Genomic DNA, 17,614 nt, shown 5'->3' with positions numbered 1-17,614 from the left:
TCATAGAGAGAGGTGCTGGAGCCTGCCAGGGACCCCACAGGGGAAAATTGCAAAGCAGAGAAGGAAGAAGATAAAGGAAAAAAGATATCGATGAGGATCAAACCCAGGGAGGCTTGAAGCCCAGAGAAAGAAAAGGGGGATCCCTGTCTCCCTTCCATTAGCCTTCAATGATCAGCAGACTATCAAGAGTCTTGGAGGCTTTTCCACCCTCATGAGCCCAGGCACGGCAGCAACATGAAATAGTGGGAAGAACTTGTGTGGGGAGAACGTGTGGGGAGAACGTGTGGGGAGCTTGGTCATTCCATGTGGGTCTCCCCACCAAGGAGAGTGTCACAAGAGGCTGGAGAGCCCGCTTTCTTCCATTCAGATGCCCCCTCCCTCACTGCCCCTCTACCGCTGCAACTAGGAGTGCAGCGTGAGCCAAGAATTTGGTGAGTGGCTGCTTCCCCTCAGTGGGCACATGCTGCAGGCTGACATTGCCACAGGGAGTCCCATGCCTTTCTACTTGGAGGCCTGTAGTGGACCTGGGGTGCCTGCTTTAGGAGCTTCCTCCCACTGGCATTTCATGGAGTCACACACCAGTGGGTTAGACAAGCAGGTTGGACCCCACGGCCCCCAGACTCAAGCAGGTTACTGGGGACACAGGGTGGAGGTCTGGGAGCTGGATTCAGGAGGAAAGGAGGCCCATGTGGCCAGAACTGATGGGAAAAAGCTGTGAGATTCTGAGATACATGGTGAGCTGGGAGAGCACCCGTCCCACTGCATGAAAACTGTCATGTTGGATTGGGGTGGATCCTCTGGAGAAGAAGAGCCTGCCCCTGGGAGCCATAGCAACAGGGCATGGCATGTTCAGGTGTTTGGGCTGATTGGGAGCTGCAGCGCCTCCCCAACCCACTCAGTCTGGGAGAAAGTTTGAACTGAGATTTTGGCGAGTGGCTGCCTCCCTCCAGCAGTTGCATTCTCCAGCCTGTGGTCTCCATAGAGAGTAGCGCCCAATTTTGGAGCTTCCTACCCTCCAGCATTTTGCAGAGATGCATGCTAACAGTTCAGACATTCAGGCTGGGGTAGGTTTGAGAGCCGGACAGTCACACTGTGACTCTCAGATGGCCCTGTCTCCACAAGCAGACTTTCTAGTTGGGTGTGGTCACTTCAGCCCCTCCCTGGTGGCTTTCCCCATAAGCTGAGAGCAGACTGTTGAACCTCGTCCAAACAGCTACTTTACCAGCTTTTGTGGAGCCTGAGGGCAAGCTCACCCAACCCAGTAGTAGAACCTCTGTGGAAAACAGTGTGGAGATACCTCAAAGAACTAAAAGTAGACCTACCATTAGATCCAGCAATGCCACTACTGGGTATTTACCCAAAGGAAAAGAAGTCATTTCATCAAAAAGACAACTGCATACAAATGTTTATTGCAGCATAATTCACAATTGCAAAGGTGTGGAATCAACCCAAAGTGCTCATTAATTCAGGAGCAGATTAACAAAATGTGGTATATATATATATATATATATATATATACACACACACACATATATATGTGTGTACATATATACACACACACATATATATGTGTATGTATATACACATATATATATGTGTGTGTGTGTGTGTGTATATACATATATATATATACACACACACCATGGAATACTAATTTGATGAAATGACTTCTTTCCTTTGGGTAAATACCCAGTAGTGGGATTGCTGGATCTAATGGTAGGTCTACTTTTAGTTCTTTGAGGTATCTCCACACTGTTTTCCATAGAGGTTCTACTAATTTGTAATCCCACCAACAATGTACAAGCATTCCTTTCTCTACTCAGCCATGAAGAAGGATAACTTAATGTCTTTTGCAACAGTTTAGATAGAATTGGAGACCATTATCCTAAATGAAGTATCTAAAGAGTGGAAAAACAAATGCCACATGTACTCACTATTAAATTGGAGCTGATCCATGAGTACACATGTGCATATAGTGAAGTAAAACTTAATGGATATCAAGCAGGGGGGAGGAGGAGGAGGGGATGGGCAAAAATCTACCTGATCCGTACAATAAACACTGTCTGGGTGACAGACACACTTATAATCATGACTCAAACATAAAATCGTCCATGTAACCAAAAATATTTGTACCCCCATAATAATTTCAAATAAAAAAATTCAAATAAAGAAATTCTAGTCTCTGGAGGCAATAATTCAGAGCATCCCTCCTTTCTATATTTACCATACCTAATTCTTTCTTAATTTCTTTAGTAATTGTTTTTGGTAGATATGTTTATATAATTTGCTGTAATACTCTAACCCACTGAAACACATTGTGCTCAGCTCTAGAACACTAAACAATATTAAACATAAGCACAGTGCATGTGGCTTCACACATACAGCTCAGTGAACCCTTCTTCAATCATTCCTCCCAAATCTTTCCTTATTTCAACATGGAGTCTACATTCATCTGTGTCCCTACATGCTTCAATTCCAAAACCATATTTAGCTCACAAAGTAAGTATCTGTGTAAGTAGGAGCAATTTCAAAACCACATAAATGCTACTCTTTTATCCATTACAAGCCTCCATCATGAAAATTTGCCTACAGCAGAAATTAATTCCTTTACCTGAAGAATATGCATTGCCAAAAATGAAGTGACAACCTGTATTATCATAGGATAATCCTTTGATTAGCAGATAAACTCCCCTCCTTATAATACTTCTTTGACACTTGTGACATCTTTGACTTTTATTTAAAAGTCTTTCTAGCATAAAATGATGTCTTAGAAGAGCATTTTTGAAATTTAATAGTTGAGGGGAACTCAATTAGTTGAAATAACTAGTGCATACTCTTCTACCATGCACTTAGGATCACAGAGGAGAGGCTCATGACAGCTTTAGTATAAATGCTGCCCTCTCCCAAAGTCTAGTCACGCCTGGGCATGCCTACCAAGTTTTGTGATGGCTTGCAGAAGTCAGTTTCTGTGGGGATACTGGGAGAGCCAGGCAAGGAAGATAGATCCAGGAACACATGGCATATTGGTCTGAATAAGGACTAACCATTTGGTTTAAGAAGAGTAACTATGGCCGGGCGCGGTAGCTCACGCCTGTAATCCTAGCCCCTTTGAGAGGCCGAGGCAGGTGGATCTCTTGAGGTCAGGAGTTCGAGACCAGCCTGAGCAAGGGTGAGACCCCGTCTCTACTAAAAATAGAAAGAAATTATCTGGCCAACTAAAATATATAGAGAAAAAATTAGCCGGGCATGGTGGCGCATGCCTATAGTCCCAGCTACTCGGGAGGCTGAGGCAGTAGGATCGCTTAAGCCCAGGAGTTTGAGGTTGCTGTGAGCTAGGCTGATGTCACGGCACTCACTCTAGCCCAGGCAACAGAGTGAGACTCTGTCTCAAAAAAAAAAAAAAAGAGAAACTAGAAGCAGGTCCCATGAGTGGGCTTTTACACAAAAAGCATAGGGATGGAAGGTGTAAGCAAAACCCAAGCAAACTGGATGATGTTGCCTCTCAAGTGATTCAGCAACAGCAACAGTAGCCCCCCAGTCCTGATGCTCCCAGCTGTCAGGAAAATGGCCATTGGGTCCTCTCTGTTCAGGGGCCAGTTTGACTTAGCTAGAGTAGCCCAACATTCATAGGTTGGGCCACACTGGCACAAGGAACCTGCCAATCTTTGAAATATATAGAAACAAAAGCCAGGCATTTTTATACTTCAAACAAAATATCCAAATTGAAATTGTTAGTTTAAAATCAAGTGCCCCAACCAGCTGAATATTTAAGGCTATTGATACAACTAATTTAGGTGACAGTTTGGTGACACCAAAGAAAGGTTTTGTTATAAAGTTCCAAAGGGGCTTTTATTCCGGAGACTCTATCAAGACCAAAGGGAGAGGCAATTTTCACGGTATCAATGAGTGTATTGTTGGGAATTTATCTCTAAGCCCAGCCCTCACAGGATGGATACCTCAATGCTGTTGTGAGAAGGGAACAGAGTAAAGATGGGAAGGGCCATTTCTCTAAAGTCTAAGCAATTACAGCGTTGGCAGCTTAGCCTGAATAGTTCATGAACAGAATATGACCCGAAATGAGACAAGGAGATGATCTGCCTCCGCTGCAGGAGAACATTCTAAAATGTAGGTATCTCCTCTCTGGCAAGAGGGGGAAGGGGCAGTAGCAGTCACTGGGAATGGATTTGGTATTAATACTAAGCAAAGGTGAGCCACTTACTGGAGGTGCCCAGAAATACTTGAGTGGCGGTAGGGACAATGTAGGAGAATGGAAGTCTTACATTAGCAGTGGAAGCCACAAGACTATGAAATATGAATTACAACTATGCCTTAACCCCAGCCATATGTATAAAATGGGAAGATAGATTTCGGCTAGGTGTTATAGGAAAGTAATCCTGATGCTTAGGATCAATGAAGTTGAATTAAAAATAGGAGCTCTTGAGGTTCCTCTTGACATCTTTGGCAAAAGCTGCATGGATCATACTTACTTGAATTTAGAGGTCACAGGGCAGAGGTATTTTTTCAGAAGATATTTTTGACCGTATATTATATTTTCAGCATTTTCTGAGTGCCATAGAGGATGCAAGAGAAATATGACTATCACTGCCTTTAGGGCATTATGGTCTGATGGGGAGATGACACAAGTACACAGATAACTTAGAAACAAGGTAAAAGTGAGAGTTAGAAAGATACAGCATTTGGTTGATTCTCATGACCAGTGCTTGCAATTAGCCCAAATTAGTGAACATAAGGAGAATAATTCCCCTAGGCTAACTGGAAATGAAAAAACACAGCAGATATGCAGCTCTAATTCAATTCATCTTCTAAACTCCTTTCTCTTTGCTTGGATTTTATGCTTAACACTGACCCTGCTTACTCACCATGCAAGTGAAGACTTGCTGGGCTTAGTATTATCTATGGCTAACGTTGACTCAACTTCACATTTACATAGCCACTGCTTCAACATTTCTTTATGATTGTACTAACTTCCTAATTTGACGCCATTCAAAATCCTATTGTTGGATAAATTAAATTTCTAAACAATAACTTTTATAATATTATATACCATCTTGTCTAAGAAGCCATCGATGGTAAAATGCACCATTATTTTATGTACTACTGGGGGGAAAACCCTGTCAATTAAACTATGCTACTGTCCTTTCTTATCACTTAGAATTTTAAAATAATACTTGTTAAAAGAGCTCTTCCAATCTTATTCATATATAGAATTTTATCATATATCCTCCTTGCACAAACATAAAAAGGAACATATCAGCAAAATTATTGCTTAAGATATTCTCAAAACTTCCTGACATTCAGAGTTGAACTCTTCCAAGTTACTTTTTTTTTTGAGACAGAGTCTCTCTCTTTTGCCCGGGCTACAGTGAGTGCCGTGGCATCAGCCTAGCTCACAGCAACCTCAATCTCCTGGGCTTAAGCGATCCTACTGCCTCAGCCTCTCGAGTAGCTGGGACTACAGGCATGCGCCACCATGCCCGGCTAATTTTTTCTATATGTATTTTTAGTTGGCCAGATAATTTCTTTCTATTTTTTAGTAGAGACGGGGTCTCACTCTTGCTCAGGCTGGTCTTAAACTCCTGACCTCGAGCGATCCTCCCGCCTCGGCCTCCCAGAGGGCTAGGATTACAGGCGTGAGCCACCGAACCCGGCCTCCAAGTTACTTTTTAACTCAAGAGTTGTTGGTGATTTTCCATATAATGCCTCCTCTGGGCATCAAAAGTATTGTTGATGTATCATTATTTCTTTTAAAACTTTTTATTGATGAGGCGACGCATATTACATAAATGTAAAGCCGAATGAATTCTTCCAAAGCAAATATCCATGAATTCACTAGCCAGTTAAGAAAGAGAACACCATGAAACACCCAAGAAGGCCCTTGTGCTTCTTCCCAGGCACTATCCTTGCTTCCCCACTACCACTACCGTTAGTAGATCATTATAGATTAGCATAGTAAATAGATAGCCATTTCGTGGCATTTATATAAATGGAATCATTCAGTATGCATTGCTTTGTGTCTGACTTCTTTTGCTCAACATGTTATGAGATACATCCTTATTGTATGTAGCGTGGTTTCTCCATTCTTACTGCTATATAAGATTTTATTATATGAATACACATCATTTTATTTATCCATTCTCCAGTTGATGGACAATTGAATTTTTCCATTTTATTTCATTACAAATAATGCTGCAATGAGTAGTCTTATGCACGTCTCTTTGTGCATGCATATATATAGGTATATATTCAGGAGTGGAAATACCTGTGTATTTTCAACTTTAGTAAACAATGCCAATAATTTTCCAAAGTGGTCCTATCAATTTACACTCCAACCAGTAGTTTATGAGCATTCGTTGGTCGTACAAGAGAGTGTTAACTTAATACAGCAATCAGAATTCCTTCCTCAAGTGTGTTATGCCAAATGTCAATGTACTATGAAAACAATCTTATTGTTATTATTACTGTTTGATTCTTTGGGTATAAATAGACTTGTATGTGCCTGTTAAAGGGATAATAAAATTGTGAAATATGGGAATAGTATTTTTGGTTGAGGACGTATTCAGTTGGGGTTGATGAGTAACTGATCTATTAATGTTCTTACAATAATATAATATAAAAAAGTGAGTAGGCGTAGACCAACTGTATACACACACACACACACACACACACAGGATGGTGTAAAGGAAATATTAATAGCTTGAAGTTAAAGAGAAATAAAAGGGCTAAAAGAAGGGTAGTATCTGGCTTTTAGCCATAGAAAGCAAAATCCAAAGATAGCAAATTTGTTAATTCTCCCCTTGAATATATTTGTTATACATAAATACTGTAGTATTTTGCCTACTGAATCAAAATGCTAGGTCATTTCACTTTAGTTTTGACTAAAATTGCAGCACAGTTTGGAGAAACCTCTGTAGCAATAGTAACTACTCTCGAAGCAAGGTGTGTGCTGAGGAGTGGGGCTGTGGGAGCAACAGGGACAGCAGAGAATTGGAACAATGGAAGTGATGTCAGGAGCTGTCATTCTCAAAGGTGACCCTTCTACACAATGGAAAACAATTTGCAGAAGGATGCTTTAACAGATGGCAGCAGTGCTTATCAAAATGTCTTTATTTGGCACTGAGGAAGTACATTTGTTTTTGCCAATTGATAAGTAGTAGCCAATGTTTTTTTTTTTTTATTTCAAACATATTGTAAGTGTAAGCACTCTCTCTCCCTCTCTCTCTCATAATTTTGAAGTGCTTTTGGTCCTTTGGGCGAGGCTGTTGAAGAAACGTTCAGAAGACACGTGGGCATTTGAAGGAGAAATATGGCTGGACCTGCAGGATGATCCGTTAACAGCTAGAAAAACAGCCACCATCCAGGACAGCCACTTCTATCATGGCCACTGTGGGAAGAACAGGCATCAGCAGTTCTGAGTCCTCTGTGGTTAAAGTATCCAGTGTGCAAAAAAAGGAAGCCCAGGGCGTTTTATGTTTTTGTACATATTTACTGGTTTCTTTGTGCATCTTTCTCTCTTGCATTTCATCCCAACCTTCTGTGTTCATTTTCTATCTTTCTGAAGTATCTCATTTAGAAACAAATGTCTGTGGGTGGTAAGCTCAATGCTGTTTGTTCAAAATGTGTTCATCTTGCCCTTGTTCTTCATTAATAGTTTAGTGGAATATAAACATCTAAGCTGACAGTTTCTCTCAGCATTTGAAGAAAATTAGTTGCCTCTATTCTAGTTTTTGTTATTGCTTTGAAAAGTCTGTTGTATGTCCAGCTGTTGTTACTTTGTAGATGATCTTTTTTCTTTCTTTGGTTTTATGATCCTTTGGCTTTGAATTTTATGCAGTTGCCTTGGTTTGAATTTATTTTATTCGATATTCATTATGATTTTTTAATCTGATAATTTTGTCTTTTTAATGCTGAAAAACATTTCACAATATTCCCTCTTTTCTTATATCTCTGCTTTCTCTTTTTAGAACTTTTCTTGGAACTATCTTATATTTTCTCATTCTCACTTTCATCTCTTAAATTTTCTTTTACATTTTTCAACTTTTTATATCTCTCTGGGGATTTCTGTTTAATGTCTTAGATTTATATTTTAGTTCATCTCTTCAGCTGTATCTATTATTTAACCCATCCTCTGAATATTTTATCTTTTATTACATTTTTTATTTCTAGAAGTTACATTTTAAATGTCTAACATTGTTATGGTATCTTGTAGCAAGCTTTGATTTTGATTCATCTCTTATATCTTTAATCACTTAAAATACATATTTTATAGTCTTTGACAATTATGTTATCTGAACTTTCTCCGGGTCTGCCTCTTTTCTCATGATAATTTTTCATCCTTCAGGTTTTTAAGTGTTAGCTTGTGAGCTCAGTTTTGACAAGACTTAGTCTGTGAGTTTTGTATGGCCAGGGTTGAGAATGTCTCCTTTGGAGAGGTTTTGCCTTTGTTTCCACTACCAGCCTTTTAGGTTTTAGCAACCCTGGGCCAGTTTTGCCCCTTTGTTTTTCAGATTTTCAGATTTAATTGTTTTTAGTTCCTGGATATTTTTCTAATTTTCTTGTGAACTTATTTATGCATTCAAAAGAATGTCGTTATTGTTTTATCTAACATTTGAGGGTTTTGTTGTGGGAGGATTTTTGTTTTTTAAATTGACAGTCTGTCATAGTCTCCCAAACAGAAGAGCCAAGATAGTTCTTTTTATTCTAATTTTATAATTTATAAATAAATAAATAAATAATGTGGGAATAATTTTAGTAAAACTTTTAAACTAGAGTCTACTAATTATTCCTGATCCTGATTACCAGTTCTACAAATTCTATTTTATTTCACTCATGTTGTGTCTTGTTTAGGTTCCCCCAAAAGCAGACTGTGAGGTGCGGATTTGAGTGTGAGTAGCTTCCGTGAGAGGTGATGCCAGGAAGCAGAGTGAGGGAATAAGGTGGGGAAGAGAGGAAAGCCTATAAAGGTGTGTTAATGAGCAAGTTCCCACTGTGGAAAGCCAGAGCTCAAACTCAATGTACAGAGCATGCCTTCAACTGTCCCATCAAAGGTCGACGACGCGAGGTATTTATGTACCAACTCCCACCTCTAATCAGCTGATGATTGCTCCTGGGAGCATTAACTTCCTGTCACTTACATGCCCTGTGCCTGGACAGAGTACATTCCTACAGCCACAGAAAGACACTCTTGCAGAAAAGAGGTGCAGATGCCCAAGACACGAAGTCATTGGCCTGCCCTGGAATTGGCCTGTGAAGCTGCATCTGACTTTGGGGTGGGGTGAAGCCATGTGGGTGGAGCAACCACAGCACCTTCTAGATCTGCTTGAGCACAGTATGAAATTCATTTGGTTCTACAAACTGAAGTCTGTCCCAAGGATGTACTTGTGAATCCTCCTCACTCTCCTCTACCACCATTTTAGATTTTTCCATCAGGGTCCTCACTTCAAAGAAACCTTAGCAGTGTTGCCAGGCTCTTTTCTAACTCTGCCAACTTCATGATCAAATCTTGGGTCTGATTTCCAGCAAGTCTATTTTCCAGCTTCAGGATATTAGGGTCTTTTGAAAAGCTGATGTGGAGGGCTTCTGGCCTTCACACCATGCCCTGGGTTGACAGTTTGCTGACGTCAACCTGTCATTTAAGGTTTCTATCTCAGTTAACAAAATCCAAATAACTCTACAATCCTTACACTTACCATTACTTCCATATGTTTGAATTGCTAGAGTTATTGAATAAGCCATTATTTGTGGGCTGGGTCCTTTAGAAATCAGATATCAAAGCAGAGTCGAAAGTGCAAGAGATTTGGGGGAGTGGGTAATGCTGGGGAAAGGTAAAGAGGAGAGAGAGCGCAAGTACGCAAGGAAAACTTTCAAACCTCAATATAGGTGTGCCCTGTGAAAGGAGACGGGGAAGAAAGAGGGCTGGAGAGGAGGGGCCTCAGACTGAGAGCAGCTCAGCGTGCCAAAGCAGGGAGATGTGGGGCAAAGGCTGCTTGAGGAGTTGCCCCCATTAATCAGGAACGGCAAGCCCCTGTACCACCACCATGTTCAGTCAATGGCTGACAGCTGGCCAGGTAGTGTTTGGCCTCGGCTTAATGGCTGAGGCAGATACTGAAGGCAACTGCAGCTAACTGCACTCTTTATGGCAAGCTCGCTCTTGAGGGAGATCTGTGTGGTGCACCTGCACCTCCATGGCCGACTCCTGCTCATCTGTTCTTTCTTTTGATTGTATATATTACGCAGCACTCTCATTGAGGTACTGTGTTCTATTCATTATCCCTACCACTCACTCCGGGTCAAGCTGCCTTGGGCTGCTCCCCTGCCCTTGTCCCTGGCTTGTAATGGTTAAGCACTGCCACCTGTCCTCTACTGCATTAGGACCCCATCATCCTCACTGCTAGTAATGATCTGGACTCATGGCTGCCCCTTCTCTCGTCATCCCTGGCCTGCAGAGGAGAGCCACCACTGGACTTCTCTCAGTGATGCTGGTGCGCCTCTCACCAATGCATTTCTGATGTTCTTTGTGTACAGTGTGTCCCTGGGACCCTATTGTGGCACACAATTCTCTGGCAAGTCTTCTGGCCTCACTTAAGAGATCCATTCCAGTACGTCCACTTCCCTGCCCCGTCTCCACTGTCTGACATGGCAACTTGGTCATTTCAATTTCACTCATCATGGGTCATTGCTTTCTCCTGAATTCTAAGAGCTACCCTAGTTGTAAGTTTTCCTTCTCTTCTAGGGTCTCTGACAGGGGATTAAATTCCATAGCCCAAGAAAGTGCCCTCAAATCAAGTCAGTTTATGTTTTGACTCCTAAATAAAGACCATTGAGATCCAACCCAGTGGGTACTCTCCAGGTTCCAGCTGGCTGTACATGCTACCTAAAATTCTTGAAGCTTTTTGTAGTGTAGTCTATTTCATCCCTTATCAAACCCATCATATCCCCACTTGGGTCATAGTGGGGTTTAACCCCAGTTATTGGCTGGACAGGAGGTAGGAGCAACTTCTCATGGAGCTATCTGTTGCTTTGTGTAGGAGATAACTTTGTACTATCTTCTTGCATGGGAGAATGCTAGCTTTTTACAGGGGAAAAAAAGGCCACCTCTGCAGACTTTGAGGGTTAAGGGGATTTGAAAGAGCCATATAATCTAAAGGATATCTAGCCAGACGTCCGCATCATGAAACCTATGTTTCAGAGTCCCAGAGTTTCCCAACCAGGGCCCTAACCTGAGTCTAACAGACTTGCACTGGCTGAGCATTCTGTTGTCTTTGCAGCTCTGCAACCCTAACTATCAGATCCAGAGTGTGACCCCCAGCAGTGTTTGCTCTCCCTTGTGGGAGATAGGGCCTCTTTGTAAGCTAGCCAGGGGCCCTTTGGCATACACACACGCGCGCGCGCGCGCACACACACACACACACACACACACACACACACACACACTCATATATATTCCATTTGTTAACTTCCCTGTTTCCCTTCTGTAGAACATCAATGCACCCTAGTATAATCTGCAATTTCATTGCCTTGCATACATTATTTTCTGCATACTTTTCAAATGATTCAAATGCCCAAATCATTGCACTGGTAAAGACTTTCATCTGAAGTAAGAAACAGTAAAATTTTTAGCAACTAAGCTATCATCTTGTGCCAGGGAATAAATATATGAGCCTCACATGCAACAAGATGGCTTTTTCTTGTTCTTCTTAGTTCTGTGAATTTTCTTTCCGATTGGTATTTAGTAACAAATGACCTTCAAATCTGAATACTTTGCGTACATGTAATATTTTTATTCCTACTCAGTTTCATCTTCCTTCTGTATTAATTATAAAACAATGAAAACTAGATCAATAAGTTCAGTTTCTAGGCTAAGGAGATCTGAAAACTAAATACAGAGAGGAGTAGATCCTGGAGTAGATCTTGAACCAGGAAAAAAATGCTGCAAACTAAGGACATGAGTGGGAAAGTTGGAGAAATTTGAATAAAGACTAAAGATTAGAAAACAGCATTTTGCAATGTTAAATTTCCCAATGTTCTTAGAAACTATACCTCTAAATGTTTAGGGGCAAAGAGAGAGAGAAGGAAAATAATAAATGTGGCAAGAGGTAAAATTGAGCGATGGGTATCAAAGAGTTCTATGTAAAATTTCTGTGAAATTTTCTGAAATTTTAAAATTATTTCAAAATAAAAATAGAACAAAAACATAACAAAAGTATAAAGACAGTACCAGAGAGAAGTCCCTTGACGGAGCTCAGATCCCAGCTATTAAGTGAAACTTGCATTTCATCTATGTTTCTTATTGTGAATAAATATGTTACATTATTCGAGACTCAGCATGCTATAAAATAGTATTTAGCTCATTTATGGTTAACGGTGACTGTAAGTTACAGAAGTTTGAATCTGATTTGGGGAACTTGGGAAGAGCCTGACACATAAAAGGCTTGCAGTAAAGCCTAATGCCCTGTCCCTCTTTCCTTTTGCAGCCATTCTCTATTGGATGTTGAAGACAAAAATATGATAGTGTTGATTGTAATGTCCAGCAAGTGATGGAGGAGAATTATGTACAATTTTCAGGCCCAGATCAGAAGCATTTACATCAGTGTCTATGCTCATGAAAGTGTCTTATATATGAGTCTAGGCTGAGGTTCTAGAAAAAGCTTGAGAACAGGTTCCTCACAATATTGATAAACTCTCAGGCATGCTTACTTTTCTGAAATTATTTTTTATAAGTTCCACATCTAAGACCCAGATGTGAAGGAAATGAAATTGTATCTAGTGATTCTAGATGGTTTTCTTTTATATTCTGTTATACTTTCCTTTATTTTAATGATATATTTTAGAGCCTTTTCTGTAATATCAGTTAAAAAATGAATAAAAGGGGAATCACTACTCTTTCTCAAGGTGGAAAATATGTCATTGGAATAAAGAGGTGACTATGTTTTCCAAATAGAGGAGCATGAGATGTGACCTGACAACACATTATTTAAGATGCAGTCTAGGAGACATAGCTCCTTAAAATAACATTAAACAAAAAAACACTAAACAAAACATTAAAAAACATTTAAAAAACTTAAAAAAAACATTTTTAAGTTTCAGGTCATTTCAAAGGCACAGGAAGACAATGGGAAGAATATTTGAAATTAGGATTTGCCTAGAGAACTTGAGCTCTATATTATTTCATTCAATAAATATGTCCCCAACAGAACTTCATTTCATTCAGTGAGTCCCCATTGTTATTTTTCGATTTACCAATATTGTAAAAGCATTGGTGACACATCACTTTTCAGCTGTGAAGAAACAATTTTATGTATTACTTGTTTAAAACTTTTAAGATCTAATAAATATTTCTGGAAGTGTTATAACGTTATGTTTTAGCCCAAAATCTTGTACCTCCAAACTGTGTCAATGAATCACATTCTGTGGGTTTTACGCATTGAACGAGTCTTTGGGGCGTCGAGGGGGTGGAAGCGCAGAACAGACCCGCGAGGGGCTGCCCGGCCGGGCTCCTGCGCACCGCGGGCGGGCGCGCGCCTGCCCTTGGCCGTTGCTCAACCGTCCGCGGCTGCTCTAGCAGCTCCACCTGGGCAAAACGGACCACGCCACCAGCGCATCGGAATGCAGCCCTCTGCCCGCTTCGCTTCCTGGTGTACTTCGGTGTCTGGAACAGGCCCAGCGCGTAGTAGGGCCTCAGCGAAGGCAGCGCAGAGAGGGCGCAGCGGCCGCCCGCCCTCGGCCTCCCGCCCCCGCGGCCCCGTGGGGCGCAGGGCCCTTCTCCTGGGGGACGCGGTGTGAAGCGCTTGGTGGGATCCGCCGAAGGCAGGGACTTCGCTGTGATGACGGAGCCCTCCACTTCCAGGTTCCTTTAGCCAGGATCCAGTAAGATACCAGGGTGTAATCCTATTTTTGTCCCAAATGGGATTCCTGGATGTGGTCTGCCTTGAACCCCGGGGACGACACGAACACTGCCCTTCCGGGGGCCTAGTGATGGAAGAGCGCGGCTCCTGGAGTGGCCTCAGCGTCTCCTCCCGGCCGGCGTGGATGGACGGATACCATGTGATGTGGCCTAGTGTGGGCCCCTCCCCGGGGTCGGGGGTAGAACTGTATTCATGAGGCTTTCTAGTTCTACGGAAGTGAAGGACCTCTTGTTATCATCTGAACAGTTCCACAAAGGTCTGTGTGACAAATGGCAGGGTCCCGGCCACCATGGTGTGTGGAATTATGCCCAAGCTCCCTATGTCTGCAGTGAGGCCGTCATATTTTTGACCTGGGAAGAGTTTCAGGGCAATAGGAGGAGTCGTCCCAAAAAAGCTGGCCAGCTTCTGGTGCACGGTAAAACTTGTACCCAGACCAAATTCAGCTATTTTGATGTTGTGATAGGGATCTAGAAGGAAGTTTGGGGGCTTCCGGCCCCAGTGGACAATTTTTTTAATGGCAGTATTGCATGATAGAGTTTTCTGGAACTTGCTTGGGGCTTCCTCTTCTTTCTTGTGGTTTTGCTCTAGGATGTAGTCAAAGAGCTCTTTGCCACTGTTGTATACCAGAAGTAAACTCAGGGTATCTCCAGTGTCAATCACTTGAAAGAGCTTGATGACATTGGGGAATTTAGGGCCTTAATTTTATCGACCTCTCTGTATAGACCCTGGAGGCTGGAGAAGCTCTGCTGACCTTTCAGGATGACCTTCACTGCCACCTGGGCCCCAGTGAGAATGCCTGGTCGACTTCACCTTTCGAAGCTGCCCTGGCCAGTTATCTTGACGAACCTTTAGTTCTTAATAAGGGTCTCCACATTGTAAGGATTGGAGGCCAGGCTGTGCCACACAGTGACCTCACTTCACTAACTACATACCCTAACTAGGAATGCTAACCATACAAACTGCTAACTAGGAATACTAATGAACATGATTGGAGTTGCTCTGCTGACAGTTGTGGGTGACCTTCACAGCCACTTCAATGCCAGTGACAACATACTGGTCCAACTGCACATTGGTTATACCTGGATGTTGGATGACATCACCAGGAATCACCTCTCCCAACCTCTGAGTCTGCTTACTTCCCTCTGTATTGGAGACATTCTCAGGCCCTCATTAGGTGCTGATCAGCAGGACTGGTGATGTTCCTGTCCTCAAAGGCCTGCCACTTGAGCGGGAATGGACGGGCAAATTCAGATTGGCTGAAACTGCCAGTGGCTTCCAGGAAGAACAGACATCTGGATGTAAGGGAGATTTATCAGGAGAAAATAGGTAACCCAAGAACAAACAGAGAAGGAAGTAGCTGAACTTCCCACAAGACTGGAGCCAGCAGGTGGCAAGCCACCAGGAACCAAGACTGTTACGTGTCTTCCACCATCGTGGGGCCACATCTGCTGCTCTTTGCACATCACTCCCTCTTCTTATCCTTAAATCCATGGGCTCCTCTTTATTTCCATTACCTTGGTCCTCGTCTAAAGTATTGCCTGGAAAATGGAAATGGCTTTATAATATTCTCCCCAAATCACTCATTCTTGCCCATTTCTAATCTGTTGTTCTCACCATGCACAGAGTGATCTGTGAAAAGTGGAAAGCATATTCAATGGCTTTGCAGTGCTCCTGGGAGATAGACATCAAAACTTTGACCATTGCATGGAGTGGTGTCTCCTCCCCTCAGTGCCCTTAATCATGGTACCCTCCGTGCCAGAAAGTCCTGCAGCCCTGCCCTTTGTCACTCTCAGGCATAGCAACAGGTTGTCTGATGACCAAGTGAGAAAAACGTGGGCACATGCTACAAGCACCAGTGCTATAAGAACCACTTTTCTTTTCCTGCTGCCGTGACCAATGTTCCAGGTAGAGCCTGCTCAGTCAGCCCGAGTGCAGAGCAGAAGGGTGGTGGGACATAGCTGTGGTGGCACATAACATGGGAGATAAATACCCCGGGCTGTCGGCCCCCATGACGTGGGGGTGGTCTGTTACTCAGCATCACCTAGCCTGGCCTGACTGATGCACGGGGCCTATTAGCTCTCGTTTATTGCCTGATCTCTTGCTGGGGACCCTCTGGCCCTTCAATAGTTACATTAGTTGCTCCTTCTCACCTTAGATTTTCTCTGTTATTCTCTCTCCTTAGAAGGTTATTTACACCCTTTTTGCCCAGTTCACATTTACTCACCAGTGAGATCTCAGCTTAGGTGTGAAGTTCTCAGGAAAGGATTGTCTGGCCTCTGTACAAGGTACCAAAAATTCACTGTCTTTGTCATTAGATATCTTTCACTAAACTATAATTTCCATGAAGACGAGACTAGGTATTTAACTCAGGCTTTTGGAGGCCCTGCTGACGGGTGGAGGTAACAGGGCGAGTCAGCCATGAGCCCTGCTCTCTCACGCTCACCCCATAGTTGTGAGTAGCAGGATTGGAACCCATGGTGTCTGAGCAGGTAATGCAGATAAAGCAATGCCAGGCAGAGGGAAGGCAAGAGAGACTGCCTGGAGGAGGAGGTGTCTCGGTGGGTTTGAGGGAGGAGTCAGAGTCATCCAGGTGGGGAGCTCACTGGGGTTGGGGGGGGAGGTGGGCTGCAAGGCAAGAAGACAGGGTGCTCAGAGTTTCCAAGGCTTGAAAGAGGATGACCCTTGGGGCGGCGAAGACCAGATGCATATTTGCCACCTTTATTCCTGAGAATTAGAGCGTTCTTGTTTCAGCACTTTTGCAAATAAAAAATGGCAGGTGGTGTTAGCACACACTGTGAGAAGCAGAACCCTGTGTCACGGACATCTAGCGAAGGGGTAGTTACTTCCCAATGGGGAGGAAGAAAGCTGGGGCAGGCGCAACAAGGAGTCTTCTCAGCTGGGACCATGCAGGGAAGGAAGATGGGCTCCCCAGGCAGGGGGGACAGCAGCAAAGGCCTAAGGCCGGACTCTCTAAAGGCAGTGGGAGGAGCACAGTCTGTTCTCTCTCCCAGCAGAAGGGAGGCTTCCTGGGAGCCAGCTGGCTGCTTAAGGTCATGTTGGCACAATGGGGTCATTTTCTGTGGTGTCCCCTGGACTAAAGGGTGACAATGAGTCCCTGCCTGGCTAGTTGAGCTATTTTCAAGTGCAGCAAAGTTCGTCAGCCTAGGACTGCCGGGAGCCTGCCCTCCTGACTGGTGGGTGTAAAGCAGCCCAGATGGGTGGAGGGCAGGGAGGGAGGGTCCAGGCCGGCTGCAGGAGATTGGAGCTGGCTGTAGGGGTGGGCACCGGAGAAGCTGAAGCTCCATGCTGCCAGGCATCAGGGTCTCCAGCCCTGGCAAACTCCAAGGCCAGTGGACTCCTCCCGGGGGGCGGGGGGCGCGGGGGGGCAACTAGATGCCTACTGCCTGCTGGCTGGGCTTCAAACTCTCAGGCTCAAACTGGATGGACTCTCTGGGTCAGGAAGTAGGTGTCATTTAGTGGGTCATGTCTGATTGACCAATGCTGGCAGCCTGCAGTGCCAAGCTGAGGAGTCCAAAACTGTCTGCATGCTCTGTGAGAAAGAGTGCTGTGCTCTATTAGGCATGTCTGCAGTGGGTGATGAAGGTGGGACCTATGATAAGTGTGCTAGCCATTTCTCATCCCTAGTACAGTTTGCCCTCATTTTGTGCATGGAGAAACTCAGGCTCGGAGGG

The sequence above is a fragment of the Lemur catta genome, chromosome 6 (genome assembly GCF_020740605.2).
Source record: "Lemur catta isolate mLemCat1 chromosome 6, mLemCat1.pri, whole genome shotgun sequence".
In the NCBI taxonomy this organism is placed as follows: domain Eukaryota; kingdom Metazoa; phylum Chordata; class Mammalia; order Primates; family Lemuridae; genus Lemur; species Lemur catta.
The sequence above is the reverse complement of the archived record's forward strand: the minus strand, read 5'-3'. Positions refer to the sequence as shown.